This window comes from Ambystoma mexicanum, chromosome 6q (genome assembly GCF_040938575.1).
Source record: "Ambystoma mexicanum isolate Mex_15411 chromosome 6q, UKY_AmexF1_1, whole genome shotgun sequence".
Lineage (NCBI taxonomy): Eukaryota > Metazoa > Chordata > Amphibia > Caudata > Ambystomatidae > Ambystoma > Ambystoma mexicanum.
The window spans coordinates 988,290,634-988,302,969 of NC_090937.1; the positions used below are offsets into that span (position 1 = coordinate 988,290,634).

General features: G+C 45.5%; 1 protein-coding gene across 2 annotated transcripts in view; it reads left to right on the forward strand.

Moving 5' to 3' along the window:
* SNX25 (sorting nexin 25) overlaps positions 1 to 12,336 on the forward strand; it is a 1,900,476-nt gene that overhangs the window by 67,532 nt on the left and 1,820,608 nt on the right. The gene's annotated exons all lie outside the window — the stretch shown is intronic.

The window sequence follows — 12,336 nt, forward strand, 5'->3', positions numbered from 1 at the left end:
AGCGTCTTGCAGCGCCGGACGGAGCTAGCAACCAGTGAGCCGGCAGCCGGCTGTCACTCGTGGTAAGGAAAAGTGGCTTCCAACTCTAAGACCGACATTAGCCTCGTCCCGCATTGCCGGTCTCCTATTTTTCTCTTATTTATTTCCTGTTTATTTCTGCCACAATCCTTGCCGTTGCATGATGCGGATTTCGGGCAGCACCATTTATTTACGTCTCCATTTGCCTCTTTCTTTTCCCTTTTTTTCCAGAGACAGCACTTGTCGCTCTCTCACCTTCCCCTTTGAAAGCAAGAGTTTGTCTGCCCTACGCAGCCAGCACCACAGCTAATCCTTAGCTGGTTCCATCTTCACCCTCCAAGGCGTACGTAGGCGTACGCTAATTTTCATTGGGTTACGAATTGCCCACATGCTTTCAAATATCAAAATCATGCATATTCATATACATTCGATTATCTTTAGGTCCATCCCTTGCTGTTAACCACGGGCCCTAGGACTCATCCCAGGTGCACCACAGAACGCTACGTTATGAGCACATTCCTTCCATCGTTCCCTACAATCATTTATTGACAGGTAGCCTTTTAAACCAATTTTTAATAACACACCATTTCTAGCATTATTTGTGCACCTTTGTCTCTCTGAAAAAAAAAATCATTTAACTTTTTTAGAGAGCGTGTTTCTTCCAATGTGACCCCTTCTCTGATGATGTAGTCCTGCCGTGTGTCACCCTGCTTCCACCCACCCAGACGCTCTACACCGGGCTCTCCGGCCAACTACGCGCCTGGCTATCTCTACTCACCCACAGTTAATTCACTTGGTAATTCTTGTGCCGTTGGGCGTTTGACTTTCTCTTAAAGCAATCTAGGTAGTTATTCAGAAAGGGATCATCTCTTCCTTATCATTTACTTTGTTTATGTCTGCTTCCCCACAGGGTCCAGTTGTTGTGTGGTATTCCGCCCTGAGGAAGGCAACTTTAACTATGTCATGGAACTATTGGCCAGACAGGTGGCATTTTTGCCGAAACATGGTTTAACGATGTCAATTTAAATTCGCTGTTTGTCACTAATTTTTAACACGCACACATAGGCAGACCTGTCAACAAATCATAGGACATAGAACAATTCCAATTCTGCCAATTCTTTGAAAAACAACTTGTGCAGTGGCTAAATACAAGACATAAATAGGAATGTTGGCTTAGGTTTAGGTCACCATTCAACATTGGCAGTCTGTTGTCCAGTTTCTTTTAGTATTTTCTTTTGTTTATTCTGTCCAAAAGTTTGAAGAAAAACATATGTGTTCTTGCGTTTTCAACTAAATGCAATTATATGTTTGTCACATTGCTTTATGTTTAGTTGTTCATGTACTATTTACATACATATTTTTGGTTAAATAAATATTTTTACTTTTTTTCAAATATGAGACTACCCTGATTGCTTTCAGAGTCTGCCACAGCCTAAAAATTGAGTGATACCCTTGTAGTACACCCTGACAAATAACTTGTTACTTGAGCTAATTGTTAATTGAATCCATAGCAGTATGGACCCCATTGTTTCAGCGGGTCTAGTAGTATCAGAGCTCAGTGAATACAGAACACTGCTTTGGGCTGCTCCTGTCTCTGATAGGCTCGGACAGGAGTCTTTGATGTGGTGCCTTCGATGAGAGGGCCAGCTTTTGCCTGCCAGTCCTTCTGCTAGGCTTATGTGCAATCGGGTGGCCAATCCGGTCGTTGAGGCTGTCTCCCTCCAGGTCGTGAATCACAGTAGAGATAAGGCAGCGGCCATCTGAGTGAGAAGCAAAATAAGTGTGTTTGTGTACAAACACCATGGAGACAGGGTCTATTGCAGTAAAACGATACACTGGTTCTGGATTTAGCCGGAGGCGACAGTGCTATTTGATGAATATTGAGGGCATTTACACAAAATATCAGGTAGTGTAGCAACGAGCTACGAGAGGTGCAGGAATGCCCAGATGGGCTTACCTTGTGGCGGCGCACTTTGCGGGAGGGGCCTTCCTAAGCTCGGCTAACCATGAATGAAGACCACATAAGTTGCATGTTTAAAGGTAAGCAGGATGTGAATCGTCATGAAGGACATTCATACAACCGCTACAAAAGCATTCTAGTTTGACATGTTTTACCACTTTCGAACAGTCCCTGAGTTTATGCACTAATTCAGGTTGAGATTCTCGGGGTGCAGGTCTGCCCATGGCTTCTGCTTGCATGTTTGCTGTTTCTGCATGTGCCAGGACTAGAATATCCTAGAGATCTGGGATTTTGATCTAACATTTTGTAAGAAACAGAGCATTCACAGCCAGATGGATCTAGGTTTCATTGTTTGTGTAGAATGCAAGTCGCAATGTTTTATTTTCACCCTCGAGTCGCATTATGAAACTGCCCATAGTTTCATGTTTTATTGGTGATTTTAATGAAATATGATGATCATAATCTACACTTAGTAGAGTGTTGGGAGCAGGACCAATGTTGTGAAGATTTTGTGGTTTTAGGTTGGCAGTAATACAATGCTATGTGAATGGCAGTGGGTACGGGTGCCACACTGTGTGTTATGTTTGTTTATTATGGTAACTGGAACATGTTTGCATGCATTGCTGTATTATGGCGCGGCGGTTGGGTAGAAGTGCTGGTGCCTATGTTGCCTTTGTGAATTCTGGAATCTGGCTAAATGTTCCCTTGCATGGCTCCGTTATATTGTGGTGGGTGTGGGCAAGGCCTGGATTGTTGGATGCACCCAAGAGCCTAGGTCTTCACCACAGCCACCACAACATAATGCAGGCATGCAGTTGTAACTGCATGTTTTTGAAGTTGGTGACTTTTACACAATGGTTGTGGCGGACATTGTAGACTTGGTAGAACAGCAGAAGTGAGCTGTTACGCATATGGTGTAGATCATTGCACCTGTTGCACATTAGGGAGCCACATGTGATCATTTGCGTTTGCTATGGTTAGGCCCTTATAAGACCCTTGCTTTAGGAAGTGCTTTAAGATATTGCGTCATGAAAGGAAGTGCTCTGAGTCGCATATGTAAAATATGGGCACTGTACACAGCCACCTACATACCGTTCAGCACACCCAACGCAACGTTATGCAGCCATGCCTGCAACTATGGGGCCAGAGTGAAAGCTGGCAGGCTCAATTGCAGAAGGGGAATGCATTGCGCATGACATGAGCATTTAAACATAGGGTGTATGTACTATGGTGTGTTGTGTGTGGTGAGGGCCTAGCGCCTTGGATGCATGGCTGGAGTGGAAAGGGAAGAAGGACTGTTCCTGCTTTACTGGGGTGCTGCCCTCGCTGTAGCTGGGAAAGCGCACGTGCCACATCCTGTCTTTTTAAGCATGGTGGCCATGGAAATGGAACTGTTGGAATTAGCCAATCGGGTGTCGAGGGTGTGCCTAACAGGAAAGGCTGCTACTATTTTTCCCCATTAGTCTGTGTAATGAAGGTGGCAGGCAGAGATGGAGAGACGCAGAGGGCTAATGGTGGGTGATACCTTTGTGCGAGATCTGTACAGATATGCCGCGCAAGAGGCATGGCTGCTAATTTTGCATTGGAAGGAGTGGAGGCTTTCTGGGGCACTGTCTATGAGGGCGGTTTCAACGGTATGGGTGACCTTTGCAGATGTGTGTCCTCTGTCGGTACTATTCATGTTGTTGTGATGCATTATGGAGCTCTACATTTGGGGTAAATGTCGTGTGGATGTTTGCTCCATCGCCTAAAGAAGTTGATGGAAGATGTGATGCAGATTTTTCCCACTGCCAAGTTGGTTTTCTCAAGCATACCACCAAGAGGAGCATGGGACCATGCCGGTGTAATTTGTCCCCAGCCAGAGGTCGGAAGGTGTTTCATTAACTCCACCGACTATGACATCATTAATGAGCAAAATTTGCATTGGTTCCATGCAAATGGCATTTTATGACCAACATTGGCAATGCTGTTTTGTTTTACACTGTGCAAAAAGTGTTGAAGACAATTCTGTAACAATGTAAGGAGGCAAACAAAAGAGAAACTCAGATGAAGAGCAAAAATAAAAAAGGTTTTTTGGACGCACAAACTCCCCCCCCCCGCCCCCGATTCTCCCCACCCCCCAAAAAACATCTTTTCCGAGAGAGCACGTAAGACCCATTTCCCTAACCTGTTTCACACTTCTTCCCTAGACGACCCCCCTCCCCTCTTAGCACTATAACTCGGCGGATTCCGCTGTAGTTTTAGGCTTCTACATGGCACATCCGGCCCTTTTCAGGATGGTAGCTATGGAAAGGGGACTGTGCAGGCTAAGGGATTGCTCAATAAGGTTTCTGGTTGTGGTGTGTACAGAAAAACTGTGATAGGTCTCTTTGTACAGAGAAATGCAGAAGGCTATGGTGGAAGTGTGCAAGGTAAGGGGCAGGCATCCTGTGTATGCATGCACTGTATGTACTTGTTTGAAGTTGCAAACATACACTTAGTGTTGCTTTTGTGTGATCATTTTTCATAAGTTTGTAGTAAGTGGGGTGCTGCGGCAAAAAATTCTATGAAGTGTACAAGGTAAGTGGCAGGCATCCTGTTATGAATGCAATGTGTGTATGATATGATATTGTATCATATGCCAGTTATAGTGCGCATATACACACGTTTTTGAAGGCACAACGAGGCAAGGGAGGGGGAACAGAGGGGAGACAGAGACAACAAACCTACTGGGCCAGGTGTCACTTAGATCGCCCAAGTGCATGGGGAGGGAGAGGAGAAAGTGCAGTACATGGGAAGAAGAAAAAAATACAATAAGTAAAAATACGGCCCGATGGTGGCAAGTGCAAGGATAAATGCAGACATGTTGGGGATACAGAAAACAGTCCCCAAGTGTGGGGTTTGCCAGAAAGCCAGTGCAGGGGGGCGACTGGCAGGGGAGGTGGCCTGGGGCCCAGATCAGAGGGTGGCCAGGTAACCAGTGCAGAATCAGTTTCAGCCAGGAAGTCAGCAGGGGAGAGGAGGAGAAAAAGCAGAGGCAAAGAGAAAGGTTTTGAGGTACTTCTGGAACCGGCGATGGTTCTCCTCAAGTTTTAGGGTGGCTGTTGCAGAGGGAGGTCCCAGCCAAAGAAAGAGATCTACCACCAACTGGTTGCTTGCAGAAGCGAATGACCCTCAGGGAGTTGGAGGCGGATGAGGGAAGAGCTGGAGCACAGAGATATTTATGAAGTGAGAGTTGCAGGTATGGCAGCCCCAGGGCACTGAAGGCCTTGTGCATGATGCAGAGGGTTTTGACCTTATTCCTCGCAGCTACTGGGAGCCAGTGCAGACATTTCAGTCCCGGAGAGATACGATCCCTGGGCTTGAGGCCAAGGACAAGGTGCACAGTCCTCTTCTGGATAATTTACAGAGGGCGTAGAGTACAAGCAGGCAGATTTAGAACAAGGCTGTTGCAATAGTCCAGCCTAGAGAGAATCACAGCTGTGGAGACAGTGAGCTTTTCGGGCCTTGCTTTAGGTTGGTAACATACATTCAGTACTGGTTTTGGTGACATAATTTTACAATTTATGTAGGAGATGGGTTAGTGGGGAAACAAATTCATAGTATTGTCGAAAGGTAAGAAGAGAGTTCCTGTTTCGATATTACAATGGGTGATATGGGTAAATGGAAACGTTGCAAGCATATACAATTGAAGTGCCACTTCATGGTAGTGGATGGGAGAAAAAAACAGTAAGCTTTTTAAGAACGTAATGGGCGCTCGCTGGCAGATACCGTGCGCACAGGCACTTATAACGGAGCTGTAAACATACTGCAGAAAAAGTATTCATACCTTCACTTTGTGGTGATAGGTGCTTATGAGGATGAATGTTGATGCACAAATCTTGCATTCTTTAACTGAACTTTCTACTGGACGTGCTTTCCAATGACACGACACTTGGAGGCTGAATGTATCACGGTACATATGAAGTGTTGTACAGAAGTGACAGTGTTAGATGCTTAACGTCTTGGATGCCATTGTTGGATGCGTGTGCGACTATTTACCATTACCCAATGAGGTAGTGATGGACAAAAATGTGTACAACAGGAAGAAGGACTGCTCCCGCTTTACTGTGGTGTGGCCCTCGTGTTACTGGGGCAAGTGCACGTGCCACATTCTGTGCTTCTCAGTATGCTGGCCAATGCTCGGGGTGTGCATCACAGGAAAGGGCGGCAATGTTTTTTGTCATTACTCTGTGTTGTGAGGCTGGCAGGGATGGGGAGACGCACAGTTTTCATCATGGGTGATACTTTTTTGCTAGATCTGTTCCAGTATGCCGTCGAAAGAGGCTTTTTTGGCAATTTCAATTTGGAGGGAGTGGAGGCTTTGTGGTGCGTTGTCGATATCTGCAGTTTCAGCGTTGTGCTTGCAGAATGTCAACAAGTGGCCACTTTAGTTACTGTACATGTTGTGGTCGTGTACTATGGAGCCTTCCATTTGGGTTCCATGGCTTGTTCACATGTGTACGTCAACTGAAGAAGTTGATGAAAGCAGTGAAGTGCATTTTCCCCACTGTCAAGGTGCTTTTCTCATGTATACCACCAAGAATAGTATGGGACTATTCCAATGAATGTTGTCACCAGCCAGAGGTCAGAAGGGGTCTTATCAACAGAAGCATGTGTGACATTGACTGTATGGGATGGTCTATTGGAAACGGCAGACCAGGGGGACATGTTGTTGATTATGTTGGACCTGTCTGCCTCATTCGATACAGTAGATCACGGGATACTCCTAAATCAGTTGAGGGAGGCGGGCAGGGTCTCGGAACAAGCCCTTCAGTGGTTTGTCATTCAAGGACCAAAGGGTCCAGCTTGAAGATTTTCAATCGGATTCCTCTTTGCTAATGTGCTGGGTTCCACAGGGGTCCTCACTTTCTCCTCTGTTGGTTAACGTGTATGTTAAACCCCTTATGGACATCCTGAGGAAACGTTGCACTTGTATGCAGATGATACTCGGGTGTTCTTGAAAGTGGAGAGATCAGAGGAGACCTATGAGATAGTGGAACAGTGTTTACAAGAGGTACAGGCCTGAGTGCTGCTGAGTTGTTCTCCTGTGAGAATGACAACATTGGGTCTTGATATGTGCACCTTTTCAATGCAAATGGTATTTCTTTGACAACCAGTGGCAATGATATTTTGTTTTACATTCTACAGGCTGCACTGTAGACGCTATTACAAGAATGTGAGGCGAACTACAAAAAACAAAAACACTTAAAAAAAAAAAAACAGAGAAAAGGTGGTTCTACGGAAGCAGCTTTAAAAGAAAAAAAAACGTCTCTTTCAGAGCCACCACTACAAACGAAATGCTGTACCCTGGTTGAAATGTAATACCCCACTCCCGCACGCACAGCACGAGAAGTCTGTGGACATCGCGATAGTTGCAGGGTTGCACATGTCGCATGCAGGCCTTTTGCAGATGGCAGCCATAGAAATGGCCCTGTGGAGGCTACAGGATTGCGCAATAGGGCTTCTGGGTGTGGTTTGTACGCACAGACTGTGGAACACAGTGTATTTGTCGACAAAAATGCAGAAAGTGCGGTTATCGCTGTGTTTCACGAGCCACAGCGTACAGTTTTTGGGGGAGTTCTGAATACATTGATTGAAAGTGAATGGAGAACACTCTGCAGTGGCTGCTCGTTTTGTATTTTATCATGTGGATTTGTACTGGTATGGAGTACCGGCAATGAAGTGACTGATTTTGGTTCATCTTTGTAAGACTTTGGTGACGCACAATCATGCCAACATTATTGTTCTTCATTGTGGAGGGAAAAGTGCACAAAATGTTACCGGAGTTTCAGTGCCTTTTGCGATTAAGGAGGCACTTGTCCAGGTCATGTGTATGTTTCCGATCTCCTGCATCATTTTTTATCACATTGCGCAGACACAGATGTGGCTGCGTTATTTTTCATTTGGTCCAGGAAAGGAGAAGGCGCGTACATTGTGAAGAAGTCTGTTTGTACCTTTTTACGAAATGTGCCAATGTAGTACTTCCGAAATGGGAATGACGTTTCACAGCACAAAGTTTTTCCCACAAATAGCATTCATATTACTCTTCCTGCCATTTTTGCACGACCTATCCAAAATGCCTTGCTGCCCTTCTTGGAAGTACAGGAAAAAATGTTGTAGTAGTTGTGCACTTAAACACTTCAAAACATACAGCAACCCGGGAAAAAAACTCTTTTTACAGCCAGCCCTTTCTACCCGATGCCACTACAGTGTTGTCCACAGAGCCACGCCTCCATTTATTCAGCACACATTCTGTGGAGCGCATACTGTGCGCGGCGTCCTGTAGCCGTTCATTGGCAATTCCATTTTTCAACTCTGAAAGGAGCTTTTTTCATTGAACTTTTTTCCTTTTCCAGTTGGTTTCTATTCATGTTGGTATTGTAACACACGAAACAGAAGGAAAGGAAAGGTACGGAAGGGGCACCACCTACAGGGATAACATAGGGCACGTGCAGAGAGAGAGAAATGTTGGGTGGCCCTCACTCAAATAGGCGGCAGTCACTGTCATGCTCCAGGACCGTCCCTTCCCAAGCACTTCCAGGTAGCTTCCCTCTGTAGAGTAGCACGTTGCAGTACATGCACAATACAATACCCTTTGCCAGGTAAGCGTCTGCAGTGCAGCATATGGTCTGCAAGAATGTTTAAGGATCCACTGCCCTACACGTGTGCCCCTGTTGTTGGCAGGAACAGATGTCGAGAATGCTGTACATGAATTTAACCTACTGCATTGTTGGAAGGACAGTACCCTGCCCACTTGTGCCTTGTATTTCGATTTCAGTTCTCGTCACAGGCAGCACGGACACTTCATGGTACAGCATTAGCCGTAGGACCAGCATTCACAAAGAAGAATACATTCTGAAATACAAGACTGCTTACATCAAGGATTTGATAGGTTTTTCGTAGGGCACTGTAACCAGAAACCTCCTTTTACCATAGTTTTTTCAGTAAAGGGGATCGGTTTTTAGTAGCACAACTTAAACATAATGTGCCTTTGTCAGTTAATACAATATTTAACTTCACAGTTTCAAGGGGGGACAACTTCTCCCTTGAGTTTCTCCACTTATTATGCTTCCACAATTTTAAGGAAAATTAACTCTTTCCCTTTCTTGCTTCTGTTTTTCACCATCCAATATATTAATACTGTATAGCGTTATTCCAGCTGGGGTAAGCCTTCCCTTGAGTCTCTTTTTAAACACACAGTTCTCTTGAATCAGAAGTTTATCTTGCGCCGTATCTCAATTAACCTTAAACGGGTATGGTTCTTCCCTTTTCTTTTGACTGTTCCTCTTCTTACCCTTGTGTACTCTTCTGCCAGGGTATAGCGACTTCATTACTGGTCCTTAAAAGGGATGTGGGCCTTCCCTTTTCGTATTTGTTCTCACTTTTCCACGGTTTATGGTTTACTTCTCTTCTTGCTGCTGGTTTACTCTCCTGCCAGGTTCTGTTTCTTCGGTGCGGGTCTTCATATCCTTTCAGTGATGCAAGTCCCAGACTCACTGTTTGCCTGGTTTACTATCCTGCCAGGGCTTTTCCGTTCTTCACTTACTCTTTCTTTCATCCAAGAAATAATGTTTTTCCAGTATTGGGCCACCAACCTTTTCTCAGCAAACTTCTTATTGGTATCAACTCCTCTTTTCAAATATTGGGTCACCGACCCTTGCTTAAAACTGGTCGTATTTGTGTCAACTTCTCTCTCCAAGTATTGGGCCACCGACCCCTTCAAAACACAAATGCAGTGTTAAGATTTTTTAATGTATTTATTGTACATTTGTTAGGTACTTCTACAACAAGAAATGGTGTTTCAAAGCACCCACAGGGCAACAGGGGGGGAACGTGGGATGGAAAACAATTAATACACTGCAGGGTAATGTAAGGAACTCATGGTGGCAACAGTAAAGACAGACATAAGTGATCACAGTTCAAGGGTGTTTATTAAAATGTATAGGTAGGTTGGAAAAATGCCTAATCTAAACCTAAAACGATGGGAGCAAGCTACAACCATCAAATAATAATAGGGCAGTACTAGTGGCGCCTTGTCAAATAAAAAGGGCCTACTAAAAAAAACTATTGCCAATCCTTACAACTAAATACAAAAAGAGTGTGGGATAGTGTTCACAAGAAAGAAAGAAGTGTTCACAAGTGATAAGTCAGGATGTGGTAGCCAGGGGTCTCCCTTCCCCACGCTTTGAGCACGGGACAAGGCGGGACTCCGGAGCACAGCACACACTTGAGCTTTCCCAGCACAAGACTACAGTTCTGTTATCAGATATCATCACCTCCGGTGGTTGTCTCTTTTCTACAAAAAGTCTCTTGCTTCCGAGGACCTGATGTGTTAAAAAATAACAAACAAAAAAGTTCCTTTCCATATGTACGTTGGGTTTCCGCCCCCTGGATCCTCCTCTTCCGGGGACAGACCTTCTCGAATAGCAGCCTCCCTCTCAGGTTCACGACAGTTCCCCCCCCCCCCCCCCCCCCCCAAAAAATCTCCTTTTTATATTCACAAGTCTTAATGTCTTTTTACACAATCCACTGTGGGCATCCCTTTGTTGGGTTCACTCTTGCCAACCACACAGTTCCTTCTACTTCCTCACTATGCAGGATTCATCTCCCTTAGCTTTCCAATTACATGCCGGTCAAAGACATCGACTGCACAGGGGGGTTTTGCTAGACCCCTGAATGACCACTTTGACCTCTCCCTTTCGGCTCTTTTAAGGTCTTCTGGTATCTGTAGTTTCAACCAACGTGGGATAAAACAGTCTCTCGACTGAGCACCCATGTGATGTCGGACACCCCTCTGCAGCTGGTGTTCCCCTAAAACGTTAACAGTTCTTGGAACTTACCTTAATTTGCCATTTGCAACTTCAACACATTTCGGTTTCTTATTGGTTCTCCCCTCGACTCACCGGCTGTGATGAACCGCTTGGCTTTCCTTGTCTCTGTAGTCAAGGACGGTACCACAGTAGCAAGCGTCTCTCCCTGCCCTGATTATCAGTGTAGGCGTGCTCCATGTATCATTGACATCTGCTGCAACACACGTTGGCTATTGTTTGCGGTTTTCTGATTCCTTCCACAGGGGCTTCACGTGTCTGGGTCAGAAAGGGCAGGATCGCGTCTCTCCTTGTCAACCCTTCGGCTCTCGCTGGCTTTCTCCACCTCTCGAAATAACTGTCTCGTCGTGGGGCTCTGCCTTGTTCGTAGTGTGCTTTTGTGCTCCACCTTTTATCCCTGTGGGGAAGGGAAAGGGCCGTTGGGTCTGTGTGGTTCTGGTCAATTGCCTGGCTTTGACTAACCCTTGTGTTGGGACATGTCAGGTAAACGGCTCTAGTGTTAGTCTGTTATCTTTCGTGGTGTAAGAAAGTGTTTGTGTCAGAAAAGGGGGGGGTAGAGTGTCTGATTATTGTGAGAAACTCATGGTGACAAGTAACACAGACACAAGTGATCACAGTTCAAGGGTGTTTATTGAACAAATTCTGTATGCGGGTTGGGAAAATACCTATTCTAAACCTAAATCTAGGATGGGAGCAAGCGTCAATCATCAAATGAAAATGAAGGCAATCCTAGTGGGATTCACTTCCCTTGCTTTCAAAGTGCTTGTAGATCAAAGTCTTTCTATTGTACAGGGATTTTGCTTGACCCTTTGTATGACCACTTTAACCTATTTTGCTGGCCCTCCTGCGGCCTTCTGGTACTTGTAGTTTCTCTCATATGGGGCTCGACCAGAGTGTCTTGAATTAGCACCCACGTGGTGCCGGTTTCCCTTTGCAGCTGGTCTCCACTTCCACCTTATTACAGTTCATTAAAAGTTTGCTAAACCTGGTTCAAACTTGCCACTTTGTGCTTCTCATTCAACACAGTCTGGTTCTTATCGAATCTCCCCTCGAATCACCGGCTGCGTTGAACCGCTTGACTCTCTGGAGTCAAGGCCGGTACCACAGGCACGGGAGATTCCCGAGGCTCCTGCTTATCGGTCTAGGTTTGCCCTGTGTACTGCATACATCTGCTGCAGGACACTTGTCCTATTGTTCGTGGTTTTAGGCTCTCTTCCACGAAGGCTCTGAGGGTCTGGGACAAAAAGGGCAAGATCACTTCTCTCCTCGCCACCCTCTCGATTCCTTGCGCCTTTCTCCTTCTCTTGAGCTGCTGCCTAGTAGCCGTCTCGTACTGTCTGCCGTGTTCACCTTGCTCGTAGTGTGCTTTCTGGCTCCAACTTTTATACCTGTGGCGAAAAGGAAGGTCCGTCAGGTGTGTGTGGTTCAGGTTAATTGCCTGACTTTGCCTGATGCTGGTGTTGGGATGTGTCGGGTTAACGGTTCTGTAATTAGTCCGTTGTCTGTTGT